The following is a 13335-nucleotide window of genomic DNA, read 5'->3' as shown; positions in this document are numbered from 1 at the left end:
AGAGTGCTTTAGGTAAGGATGGAAAGAGTCTCTGGTGATAAGAAATCCAAAGTGGATATTCAGTCTCCTGAGTGTGCTCAGCACCCTTTGGCAAAGCTAGTCTTCAAATAAGAGGAAACTTGCATCTATTCAAAATTGAAGCCCTGGTGTGATTCCCTCCTGCGCGGCTGTTCCTTCGAGCAGTAGTCGTTTATCTCCGTCCACCTTCTTGCCCACCTAAGTGTGTGCCACTACCTCATGGAAGATTCGATGGGCATGGACATGAGCCCCTGGAGGCCTCAGAACTATCTTTTTGGTTGTGAACTAAAGGCTAACAAAGATTATCACTTTAAGGTGGATAACGATGAAAATGAGCACCAGTTATCTTTAAGAACCGTCAGTTTAGGGGCTGGTGCAAAGGATGAGTTGCACATTGTTGAAGCAGAGGCAATGAATTATGAAGGGAGTCCAATTAAAGTAACATTGGCAACTTTGAAAATGTCCGTACAGACAACGGTTTCTCTCAGGGGATTTGAAATAACCCTACCTGTGGTCCTATGGTTGAAGGTGGTTCAGGGCCTGTGCATATTAGTGGGCAGCACTTAGTAGCTGTAGAAGAAGATGCAGAGTCAGGAGATGAAGAGGAGGAGGATGTGAAACTCTTAAGTATGTCTGGGAAGTGATCTGCCCCTGGAAGTGGTAGCAAAGTTCCACAGAAAAAAGTAAAACTTGCTGCAGATGAAGATGACGACGGTGACGAAGAAGAAGATGATGAAGATGATGATTTTGATGAGGAGGGAAACTGAAGAAAAAGCTCCAGTGAAGAAATCTGTGCAAGACATCCAGCCAAAAATGCACAAAAATCAAACCAGAATGGAAAGGATTTAAAACCATCAACACCGAGATCAAAAGGTCAAGAATCCTTCAAAAAACAGGAAAAAACTCCTACAACACCAAAAAGACCTAGTTCGGTAGACGACATTAAGGCAAAAATGCAAGCAAGTATAGAAAAAGGTGGGTCTCTTCCCAGAGTGGAAGCCAAGTTCATCAATTATGTGAAGAATTGCTTCCGGATGACTGACCAGGAGGCTATTCAAGATCTCTGGCAGTGGAGGAAGTCTCTTTAAGGAAATAGTTTCAACAGTTTGTTAAAATTTTCCATCTTATTTCATTTCTGTAACAGTTGATATGTGGCTGTCCTTTTTATAATGCAGAGTGAGAACTTTCCCTACCGTGTTTGATAAATGTTGTCCAGGTTCCATTGCCAAGAATGTGTTGTCCAAAATGCCTGTTTAGTTTTTAAAGGTGGAACTCCACCCTTCACTTGGTTTTAAGTATGCATGGAATGTTATGATAGGGCATAGTAGTAGTGGTGGTCAGACATGGAAATTGTGGGGAGACAAAAATATACATGTGAAATAAACTCAGTATTTAAAAAAAAATTGAAAATAACCTCATAGTCAGGTGCTAGCAATTTCTACCTTCCCCTCACTAGGGGAGGTGTGATGTGATGGGAGAGCCAGGATTATTATCTAAACAAAAGCCCTTCACCATTTGGAGAAGCACAGCTAACGCTTACCAGCTCTCAGCATTCTATACCTAATGGAATGAATTCTCAGAATCCTTCTACTTCTTGTCTATGGAGTAACCAAGGAGATTTTGCCCTAATCCTTTTATTCCTCTCCAAGATTGTATTTATCTCAAACTTGGGAAAATCAGAGTGCAGTCAAACATTGCTTTTAATAAGCACGTGTTTTATGATGCATATTGTACAAAAAAGTTAAAACGCCACAACATTGTATGTTAGATCCTCAAGAAAATGCAACTCAAATCACCTTCTATACTTTATTCCTCACTTATCTTTTTCCCACAAACATATTCTGTAGCCTACCCTTAGGAAAAAAAAAGATTGTTGTTTTATTTGGTATTAGCTGTGGGCTCCTTTGTATTAGCTCTGCCAGCAGCTTCCAGGTGAAATCTCTGAGTGTTTCTGAGTTCATTGGGAAGCAGATAACCCCCCAAGGGGCCTGTGTCACACTGTTGTGTCCTGTGCAGGAACTATTGGAGCTGAGTTTTCTTGGGAATATTTGAGAATGGTGGGTTCTGTCTGTTGTCTACCCAGGAGTCATGCTCCAATGACTTGACTTCTTTGTTTACAGACTCTAATACTAAAAATGTATCTAGTGTCTGTTTTCTTTATAAAGAGGCCAGGCCATTTGTTAACCCAAAGAAGAGAATCTTGGTTAAGTTGTTAATCCAAATTTCATCCTTTTTGTCAGTGTTTAAGACAGAGGAATAATTCTGGCCCGTGAGACAAGATGGGAAGTCAGCTGGGAGACTTTAATCAAAGTTCTCTCACCTTTTAGATAGGCACCTGAAGCAGGGATAGTCTCCATTCCTGTCTTCTGTCATTTGGTTACTTTGTGAGGGGGTGTAAGGCTTGGAGGACTGGCCAGCCACAGAGGGCATTGTTGCGTTGTGGAGCTGCCGAATTCACTAACCTTGAAACTGTCCTGATGTAGGACTTCTTGTTACGTCAAAGAGTAAGTTTTTCTCTTGGTTGAAGCCACTCTTAGTTGGATTTTCTCTGTTACAGCTGATAGCATCCTGAGAAAGTAATTAAAAATAAGAAATAGCAAATGATTACTCATGTACAAGAGGGAAGAAAGCTACCTTTAGTATTGGAGAGGCAAGGTATTGCGTATTTGACTAGGGGAACACATGTTGGGTTGGGAGTCACCTTTGGGGAGGGCCACATTGATTAGAACAGCAAAGGAAGTCCCCTAGAAGCATATGAACTGATATCAGTTTTGAAAAAACTCAAAATGATAGAGTCCAGAGCAAAAAGCCTCTGTTATGCAGTGTTTCTGTGAGATTTCATGAGTCCACAAGGAAAATGCAGAGTGTCGGAAAGATCAGAAAACCTGGGCTAGGTTATCACAGCATCTGTGAAGAAGACACAGGTGCGAGCCAATGCAAGGGTGCAGTGAAATAAGGAGAGTAAGGTGTTAATTACTGCAGCACCTCCTCACATGACCCAAAGAAAAAGCATCTCCATCTGTGAAGTTCTTTGCAAAGCAGCTCTGGAAGACAGAGAAGTATCTGGCTCCAGCTGGCTGCACCGGAGACTCGCCACATGCTATAGGTCTTTTGGACATGCACCAGCAACCGGGCTGTGTCTGAGGCATGCGTTGCCATCAGCTCCTTTGACAGCTTCCAGAATGATGAAAATCCTCTTGACACTAGGAAGTGCACACGTTTGAATTTATTTGTCACAGAGCACTCACTGTGTGCTCTGAATCAAATCCTGATATATTTCCTGGGATGAAAGAAACATAAATTTTCTAATCTGATAGATAATAGCAACTTCCCAATTAGCAGCAAGGAATGGCTAAAATGGAAAGTTAACCTCTGCGCATGGCTGTTCAGAAGGCAATTTGGGTATATGGAGGCCTTCAGTTGACTTCTCGGAGAAGGAAAAAGGCAGCCCCTGCTCTCCGGGAGCTGGCCGGCCTGGCAGTCGCTGCTGGGCCTAGTGTCCTTCTGTTAAATGTGAACAATTTCATACAATGTCAACATCAGGCCGCTCTATGACCGTGACAGGTCAAGAGAGAAAGGAATTTTGTCGTAATCATACCTGGACACAGACAAAATGTGAACATTGTTCCCACCCACCCCCACATACCAAGGGTAGCCCTCCGTCTCTGGACTAAGCGGAGTGATCGCTGCTTCTCTATCAGCTACAGCTTTAGCCTGTTCTGGTCTGCTGCCCTCTAGATAAGATTTACTGAGATACTGAGTTAGTGTTCTAGGCCACCTACCAAGTTACCGCAAATGCCGAGGCTTAAAACACCAAACACTTGTTCTCTCAGCTCTGGAGGCCAGAAGTGCAAAAGTTAAGCGTCGGCAGGATTCCTTCCCGAGGCTTTGAGGGAAGACTGTTCTGGCTTCTGGTGGCTGCTGGCGTTTCCAGGCTTGCAGACACGTCACCCCACCTCTGTCTCCATCTTCACATCACCTTCTCCGCTTTGTCTTTTCTCTTTTAAGGATACTTGCCATTGGAATCAGGGCCCACCTGATTAATCCAGAATGATCCCACCTTGTGCTCTTCATTTTATTATGTTTACAAACATGTTTTTTCCAAATAAGATCACATTCATGCTACTGGGGGTTAGGACTTGAACATGTCTTTTTGAGAACCACGATTCAACTCTCTAAAGATGTAGAATTACGCAGCTTCCTGACAGCATCCCAGCCAGCACAAAGCCTCACTTCATTAACCCCTCTCCAAAATACTGAACACAAACCCAAATCCCATAACACCCTCTCACTGAGATGGTCTACCAAGGTATGTGTGTTCCCCTCTCTGCCATTAGTAATGAACCCAACTTCTTCAATTATAAGAGTGTTCCTGGTGGTTTTTGGCTGGAGGGCATTGACACTCTTTCATGATTAACATTTTGGGGCACCCTCATGTGTCGGGCACCATGTCAATGCTCAAATGGGAGAATCCACTGAACCTTCGTAACGAACCTATGATTAAATACTATTAATCTGATTTTACAGGTGAGAAAACTGAGGCTTAGCAATAAGGCTTAGTATCTATCTGTGTCAGAGTTCTCCAAAGAAACAGAACCAATAGCACATATACACAGTATATAAATATATACGTTCATCTATATAAAAAGATTCATTGTAAGGAATTGGTTTATGTGATTCATTGTAAGGGATTGTTTTATGTGATTATGGAATTGGGCGAGTCTCAAGGTCTGCAGGCTAAACTGGCAAGCCGGAGACCCAGGGGAGCCAATGGTTTAGTTCCATTCTGAGTCTCAAGGCCTGAGAGCCAGGAGGAGAGCTGACGGTGGAGCTCTAGTGTGAGGAAGGCTGCAGGCTCGAAACTCAGGGACAGCTATTGTTTCAGTATAAGTCTGAAGGCAGGAAAAAGGCAATGATAGAAGATAGTTGAACGGAGAAAGCACATTCTTCCTAAATCAGCCCTTTTGTTTTATTTATTTATTTATTTGCAGTTTTTGACCAGGGCTGGGTTTGAACCCGCCACCTCCAGTATATGGGGCTAGCGCCCTACTCCTTTGAGACATAGGCACCACCCAGCCCTTTTATTTTAGTTAGACCTTCACCTGATCAGATATAGTACACCCACATTAGAGAGGCCCGTCTGCTTTACTCTACCAATTTAAATGTTAATCTTACCCACATACACCTTCACAGAAACACCTAGACTAATGTTTGACTAAATATCTGTGTTCCCTCTTTCCTAGTCAAGTTGACCTATAGGATTAACAATCACAGCATTTCCCCCTAGATCCCACAGCTGGTAATCAGTGGAACCAGAATTAAACCCCGAGTTGTCTGACTCTGACTTTGGACCCTTCTGCCACAATGCCCTGTACACCTCCCTTTTTATAAGAGGGTGCCATCCAGAGGTAGTCTAGGATGGAGTCTGTGCTAATTCTTATCATATGAATCACACATGTTTTGTCATTGTTTCATGTTTGAATTTTTCATCACTCTCATTAGATTGTGAGGAATTTGGGAACAAGGACTATATCTTACTCTTTAATAATAACTAACATTGTTAAATACTTATCACAGACTATGCATTTGACATGCATTTATACATTTAACACTCACAACAACACCATACACTAGGTGCATTTATTATCCCCGTGTTCCAGATGCTGATCAGCTTTCACTGTTACAGGGACAGTAAATGGGGCCAGGGTTTGACCCCAAGCGATGTGGTCCCAGAGCCTGTGCTATTAACCACTGTGCTGTTAACTGCACTATGAGACGCCTTTGGCCTCAACTGGCCTTCATCCTCAGCACTCATCTCAGTGGGTGGTTTCAGGGATCAAAGCTTCTTAGGAAGCTGAATGGCTTTGACGAGGGTGGAGTCCCCTCTGCTGGATGCACCTGGCTTGTGGTTGGGCCTGGGCTGTACTCTGGGACTCCCATGCTCCTCTGCTGGCTTAAGCCCATGAAGGCCCCTCCCTCCCCTGCCTGAGTCCCAGTGCCAAGGCTGGGCTTTGAAAATGCAGTGTCACCTTACTAAGCATGGACTGGCTCCTGCTATTATAAGGACACCCAGAGCTGTACAAACAGGTTCTTTGCATAAGGGGAGTTCTGCGGGTTTACCCTAAGGCCAATCTCAGTGTCTGGGCGTGGGTCTTTAGGCTTAGGCAGGGCTGAGTCCTTGCCAGGGCTGCTGGGACATAAGCTAACTCAGCCTGATGCCAGGGAGTCAGAGCAGTGAAACCCATCCCCCACCTCCCAATGCACTCACCTCTGTCTTAAGTGAATGAGCAGGTGATCTTTACATGTCCCTGAAGCAAAGTGACTCCTAGACTGTCTTAAGCTGTTGGATGTGGTCATATTCAGGATGGGAGTGTAGTTTTCAGCTTGGGAAGGTACCTGTCCTTGGTGCCCGTAAAGTATCGAGGTGTTCTTTATAGCACCTTTATCACTGAGTTATATTCATTCTCAAAGGCTAGACTGTGAGCTCTTTAAGGGCAGAACCATACTATATTTATCTAGGTGTTTCTGGAGCCTAGTGGGAGTCCTTTAGGAACTGCTTTGTGAATGATAAAACCTGTAGGATTTCCCCTTGATATTTTATCACATTGCCATCATCAAAAAACCTTCCTGCATGAGAGGAATACCTGATAAGGACACAGGAGGCTCGTGAGTATGTCCCACTATGGGATGAACCAGCTCTGCAAACTTGGCGATACAGGTTCACGTCCAGGCATCTTTTACTGTATCTGAATGAATGACAGGGCTGGATGAGAGAAACGCTAGGGTCCCGGCTCAGTTTAATATCATCGGACCCTGCATGTGAGAGGCTCTGCATGGAGAGGGAGTTATAGGAATATGGTTCTTGCCTTATCTGAATTTACGAACGTACAAGTGATAACATGGACACGGGCACGCTGACATGGGTTCCATCTGCTGTCAGGCAGCATCTATGGGAATGACTGCAAAGGGCTTGGGAGCTGGGGGTAATAGCTTTCCAAGCCCTTGGGGGAGGCAGGACTGTAAGTGAGGCCCCCGCCTATGGTGATAGCACCTGTCTTCATAACAGGCCCTGCTGCCAGAGTGCCCACGTCAGAGACCTTTCTGAGAGGTCTCCACATCTGCCCCATTATGACACAGCTTCTCTACTTTATGCCATGTGCTTGGGAAAAACAATCTTCTTGCAGAAACTCCTGGGGGAAAGGAAAGACATAAGTCTTTGATCTTGATCCCTAACAAAGAATGTGTCTCAGGATCTTTGAAATCTTGGGAAGACAGAAAAAAAAAAAAAGACCTGTACTTTCAAAGCTTTCCTTGTTTGATGTATTATGAAATGGGGAGGGGACAAATATTCTCCTCTGGGGTAAATATTCCTTTGTTCTGGGAGGACACTACAATAGGTATTTGGCTATTAAAAGGAAAAGCAAATACTCCCAAATGCAAAACTTCTGACCCTTCCTTTCCAAAGGGTCTGGTGTCACTCACAATAACGTAAAAAACTGTTGCCGTTATGGCTGGGATCACAGGCCTGCAAATTGTTTTCTATAGGAGAATGTTTCATCATTAAAGAAGAGTTTTTCTGAAGAGTCTATGAAAATTGTTCCCCACTCTTAGCAAATATGTGGATGTTCTTTTTGGAGTAGAGGCTGGATGCTGTGGGGGGCGAGGGTGGAGGCATGAGAAACCTGTGGGCTGTGAATAGAGGTGACATGGCAATTCTTGGGTCTTTGCTTTTCCAGGATATTCACATGATCCTAGGACATCAGATCTCTCAGCGGTTCTCAGTCAGTGCTTTAGGGCTTCTAGGGAGAAAAGGAAATTGATTGATATCCTCTGGACACCTAAGAAATAGGTTTTTAAAATCATTTGTGCCTCATCAAGGGGTTCAGACAGGGGTTCAGGGTTAAGGGGACTGGCACATGATGGACTCTGTTCATTCTTCAATACCACATTCTCTGTTCCCACTGAGGGTCCCATATTTGAGTGGCTACCATTATGCTCGGAGTTGGGGGCCACTCCTGGTGAAATGCCTACAGACCTTTCTGTTGTAGTGCCCTGATCTTAAACAGGTGCCTCCAGATGGATGCTTCTCTAACTCATCAAGGGTGCACTGAACAAAGTTATTAAGAACACTGGATTGTTACAGTGTCATGTGTTCTCTCCAAAAGCCCCCGAGTTCACAGACAGAAAATAACGCTTCTCATGTAAGTTGGACATATGAGCCAGCAAGAACTTGAGCTGACATCCCCCCTAGTCTCACATCTTTAGAGATTAAAAAGCAATTTCCTTCAAATAGTGATTAGATCATCCCCTATCCCTTCTACTGTGGTATCTTGTTTTAGAAGGCTTATTCCATTATCCTGGCAAAGGAAAAAAGCAAGACTAGGAAGTACTGAAAGTAAAAGGCAAAATTTTAAATCTAGTTCATTCCTAATGTAAAGGTACATGTGTTATCAAATGAATTGTCTAATAATAGTTATTAAGAACATCTTCAGCTAAACAAACAAAGCTGTACATATCAAAATGTTTGGGACAAAGTGCAGGAATATCTGACTTTTTTTTTTCTTTTCTGCTGCACATTGGAAGAACAAGAGTTGTCCTGGGCCATCCAGTAAATATGCAAACACTAATAAAAGCTGATAAGCATAAGAAAAGTTCTGTATATCCGGTTCATGATGCCCAACACCACAGATAAGCTGAATAGTCCTCAAATAATCTGCATGCAGCCTGTGCAGCTGGAGGTTGGACACCCTTAGTTTAAGGGAAAAATAAATACTAGAAAAGTCAGACAGCTCAGTGTGGGCATTTGAGGCCACAGTGGAACTGCAAGAGACACCTGTGTCCGCAAGTCACAACACCAGTTGTGGCAGAGATCAGTAGAGGGGACAGATATTGGACCCTGCTGAGTCCAGGCCAGGGAGAAGTAAAAGAGCTTACACGGACTGAGAAGTTTGTTTCAGCCCGAAACACTCGGGCAATACAAAAGGCAAATCTCGTGCCTCGAATCTATCCTATCCTCCCACTTCCCGCATCACAGATTAAACAATACATGAATCACATGACTTAAAAATACATGGATGTGCTTAAATAAACAGGCCACAATTGTGTGGCTTTCAATAGAGCCCCATGTTGGTTTCAGTTATTTGATCCTCAGGCCAACAATGTGGAGTGACATGGTGAGCCAGTTCACGTCCTTTACTAGCGGATTGATTCAGACTCTATTTAGTCTTGATATTATCTTCACTGACCAGGAAAATCACTCCCTTGACGCTTGTGTCATTGAACACAGCTTTGTTCTGCCCATACCATCTGCTCACAAAGATGAATAGTCAGCTCTGATCTCTGCCCTCAACAGTATAATCTCAGCAGAGGAGTAGAAGCGTCGACAAGGCAGTGTGGGGAGCTCTGTCCTGAGAGAAGCACGTGGTTCTTAAAGGGAAACGCAACGCAGGTGTGGCCCGTCGGGGCCAGCTTGGGTAGTAGGTAAAAAAAGGAGGAGGGGGTAGAGGAAACGAGAGCAGCAGGGTCGGGAGAAGAAGGGAACTCTGGATAGAGCAGGTAACACGTGTGCAGGGCTGGAAATGGGACAGGATGGCCCTTTGTGGGAAACTGGTGACTGGTTGTTTGGTAATTATAGAGCTGAGTCTCGTCAAGGAATGAGGCTCTGTTTTTAGACTTGAAACTTGTGAAAAACAATTGTACTTGGCTCAAGCTTACAGTAAACAACTGTTGCAGGGAATGTGCTATTAAGAAGAGCTATACCCAATGCCAGAGTTTGCAGTAAAGTTTTTACGTTGTATGAAACAAAGAAATGAGCTCTGAGCAGGACAGAGCTGGTAGCTCTTTTAATATTTTATATGTATATAACTAATAATGTAATGAAAGTAGAAAAAATCAGTGATAAATCTCTGATTTCCTTGGAAGTTCCTTTATTTCTGAAGTGATTAATGATAGGTACAATTTATGAAGTTTTATTATTTTCTTCACTAGACTTTTGACTTTCTAAAATTACCTAAAACGTGTTTTTCCAAACCTTGTCGCCTGGATATGTTTATATTTTAGATAGATAATAAGCAATTCCTTTCAGTTCATACTGAATGTTCGGAAAAATGAGTTCTTATTGTACACCTGCTGTGTACCTGGCAGCATTCTACGCACTGCGGATACTGCAATGACCGACACGCACTCAGTACCTGCTGCCAGGGAGCTCATATTCTCCCTGAGGACAGATGATACACCAAGCAAACAAATAATACTCCCGGTGGGATTGGTGTCAGGATGGAAAATAAAGTAAGGTGGGGGGTAGAGAGAAACAGAAGTGCTCTTTATAGGAAGGTCAGGAAACCCTCTCTGAATTGGTGGCTTGGACTTACTGCTTTTAATGTATTATATAATCATGCACACATTGTATATTCAAGTAAAACACTATGCTGTTAATCACAGTTATGTATTTTACAAAGTTTTGGGCCCTCTGGAAGCAGAAGCTTCTATATACCCACTGTTTGATATTCAGACCCCTGACTTTCAAATACAGTAGAACCTCCACAGTTGACCACCTCCCTACACTGACCACCTCCTTAAGTTGAGCTAATTTTCATAAAGCAGACATGCACCACGAGCATGTATCAGTACAGTAGGCCTCGTTCCTGAGGTCCGATGGTGACCTCCTCTGTATGTCGATCAATTTGCTATAGTTCCTTGGATGGTCGACTTAAAGAAGTTCTACTGGATGTTTTCAGGAATTCGTTACACTGTATACAGATGGAAGGGATTTTAATCTATCCCCCTTGTTGAGAACACTGTGATGTCTTTTGAAAAAGGATGTTCTCTCTTCTAATGCCTATGTTGAGTCTGTTTTCTGTATGTTTCTACACAGAAGTGAAGCAGGAATGCCCTCCACTGTCAAACTCAGTCACTTGTCACTAGACTGGGGCCTGCTGCCTGAGGACATTAAAAAGGTGACAAGCAGGTGAATGGTGGGATCATTATGGAGGCATAATGCAAGGGTACATGTCAGATCAATTAGTATAGTGTAAGTGTCCTAACACAATAACTAAGTAAATGAGATGAGGTATATATTAACCAGTGTGATGTAAGCATTCCTAATTCTATATGAAATCAGCACATTATACTCCATAAATGCATTAATGTATACATGACCTACATGTTTATGATTTAATAATAAAAAAATGACAAGCAAATAACACTGTCAAGCCACTGAGAGTTATGGATCTGACTAGATGCTAGGAATATTGCCACTATGATTCAAGTATAACTGACCATTTTATGTGGAAGAAACTAAGAATCCAGGGGACATTGTTAATCTTCACAGGAAAAAACTGAGAATGACTCTGTGCCCCTACAGCTTGGTTTCCCCTGGAGTTTCAGGTTCGAACACAATCTAAACCAAAAAAAAAAAAAAAAAAAAAAATGCTCAGTTGATTTTTCTAAATGGGATCTAGCATAGATTACCAATAAAGCTGTTTTCACTTTTTCTCAAATATTCTATAGTAGTCTTTGAAAGCATTGTACTTTGTAGCTTATAGTGACCTATTTTTTAGACAGTTCTAAAAATATGGAATTCTAAATATATGTTTTCTTACATAGTTTTTATTTTGAATTTTTTACAATTTCTCATCTATGATCAAATGTTTAGAGATATCAAAGTGAAACTTTAGTATAAAGTTACATCTTATTTAAATTTTGAAGAAGCTAAAAGCATAAATTTTAAGATATAAATATTTAATAATTGCCTCTATTTGTTTTTCTGGACTAGATCATGTTTGGAAGGATTTGGTGCTTATTGGGCCAGAATTCTCACTTAGAGCTTGACGTGTTCCCAGACAATGCAAACTGATCGAGTGCAAATTTATGTAAAGGATCAGAACTTTGAGAAGGTACAATAGAGTATATATTATGTGAAACCAATTTTAAAAATATACTTACCTAAAGGTATAAGAAATAAACATCTAGAAGGACATACAATAGATTTGTTAATAGCAGTTATAGTTGGATGATAGGAATGTGGGTTTTTAATATTTTTTTGTCAATAGTTACTACAATAAAAATGTATTTATAAATAAAAACAAACTATCTTTGAAACATGTAAATAAATTTTGAAGTGGAAAAAAGCTAGTGCTTTTAAGGACTGGCTATTTTTCTGGCTCTCAGGGGTTCTTGAATTGAAGTAAGCTTAGTGGATGCACAATCAACCAAGAATTTTAAACTTTGCAGTATTCCGTCAACGATGTAGTATCCCACTTGCATTTCATTTGTGAAGCTTTCATAAGCAGTGGCAAAGCAATAGGCAAAGTCTAAGACCTTGAATAAGATGATGTAAAGCTAGAAAGTTCTAGAATTTGTAAAGAATCTCAGAGCCAACATCTAGGTAGAGGGACTTTTGTTCAGGCATAATTAGATATTTGTAGATATTTATCACAGATAAAATACACACCGAAGCCATAGACACCAATGTAAAAGATTAATGATTTCATCAGTATATCACAGGGATAGCTACAGCACGATGTTTATTGCAGCACTAGTCACAATAGCAAAGATAAGGAATCAACCTAAGCGTCCATTGAAGGACAAATGGATCAACAACATGTGGTGTATATACACAGTGGAATACCGTTCGGTCATAAAAAAAAGAACGGAATCATGTCATTTGTAGCAACATGAGTGGAATTGGATGGAGGTCATTACGTTAAATGAACAAGCCAGGAACAGAAAGACATCTATTGCATATTCTTACCCTTACATGGGAGCTAAAAAAGTTGATGTCATGGAGGTAGAGAGTAGAATGGTAGATACTAGAGGCTGGGAAGAATGTGTAGGTCAAGGAGGGGTGAGGAGAGGTTAGGTAATGATACAAACATACAATTAGATAGGAGGAGTAAGTTCTAATACTTGATAGCAGAGCAGGGTGACCATAGTTAACAGTGTGTTATACCTTTCAAAATAGGACTCTAAATGAGCCCAGCATATAGGATTCTTGCTTCTCCATTCTTGTGATGCTTTACTAAGAATAATGTGTTCCACTTCCATCCAGGTTAATACAAAGGATGTAAAGTCTCCATCTTTTTAAATGGCTGAATAGTATTTCATGGTATACATATGCCACAGCTTGTTAATCCATTCCTGGGTTGGTGGGCATTTAGGCTGTTTCCACATTTTCACAATTGTAAATTGAGCTGCAATAAATAGGCTGTGTAAGTGTCTTTAGATAAAAGGATTTTTTTCCTTTTGGGTAGATGCCCAGTAATAGGATTGCAGAATCAAATGGGAGGTCTAGCTTGAGTTCTTAGAGAATTTTCCATA

The 13335-nt window shown here is 41.7% G+C and overlaps 1 pseudogene; it reads left to right on the top strand.

Annotated features, from left to right (window-relative positions):
- Positions 1-237: 237 nt before the first annotated feature.
- Positions 238-1412, top strand: LOC100951087 (annotated as a pseudogene).
- Positions 1413-13335: the final 11923 nt, after the last annotated feature.

This window comes from Otolemur garnettii, unplaced genomic scaffold, assembly GCF_000181295.1.
Source record: "Otolemur garnettii isolate 467f Iridium unplaced genomic scaffold, OtoGar3 scaffold00005, whole genome shotgun sequence".
Taxonomy (NCBI): domain Eukaryota; kingdom Metazoa; phylum Chordata; class Mammalia; order Primates; family Galagidae; genus Otolemur; species Otolemur garnettii.
This window is presented reverse-complemented; position numbering and strand designations above follow the sequence as displayed.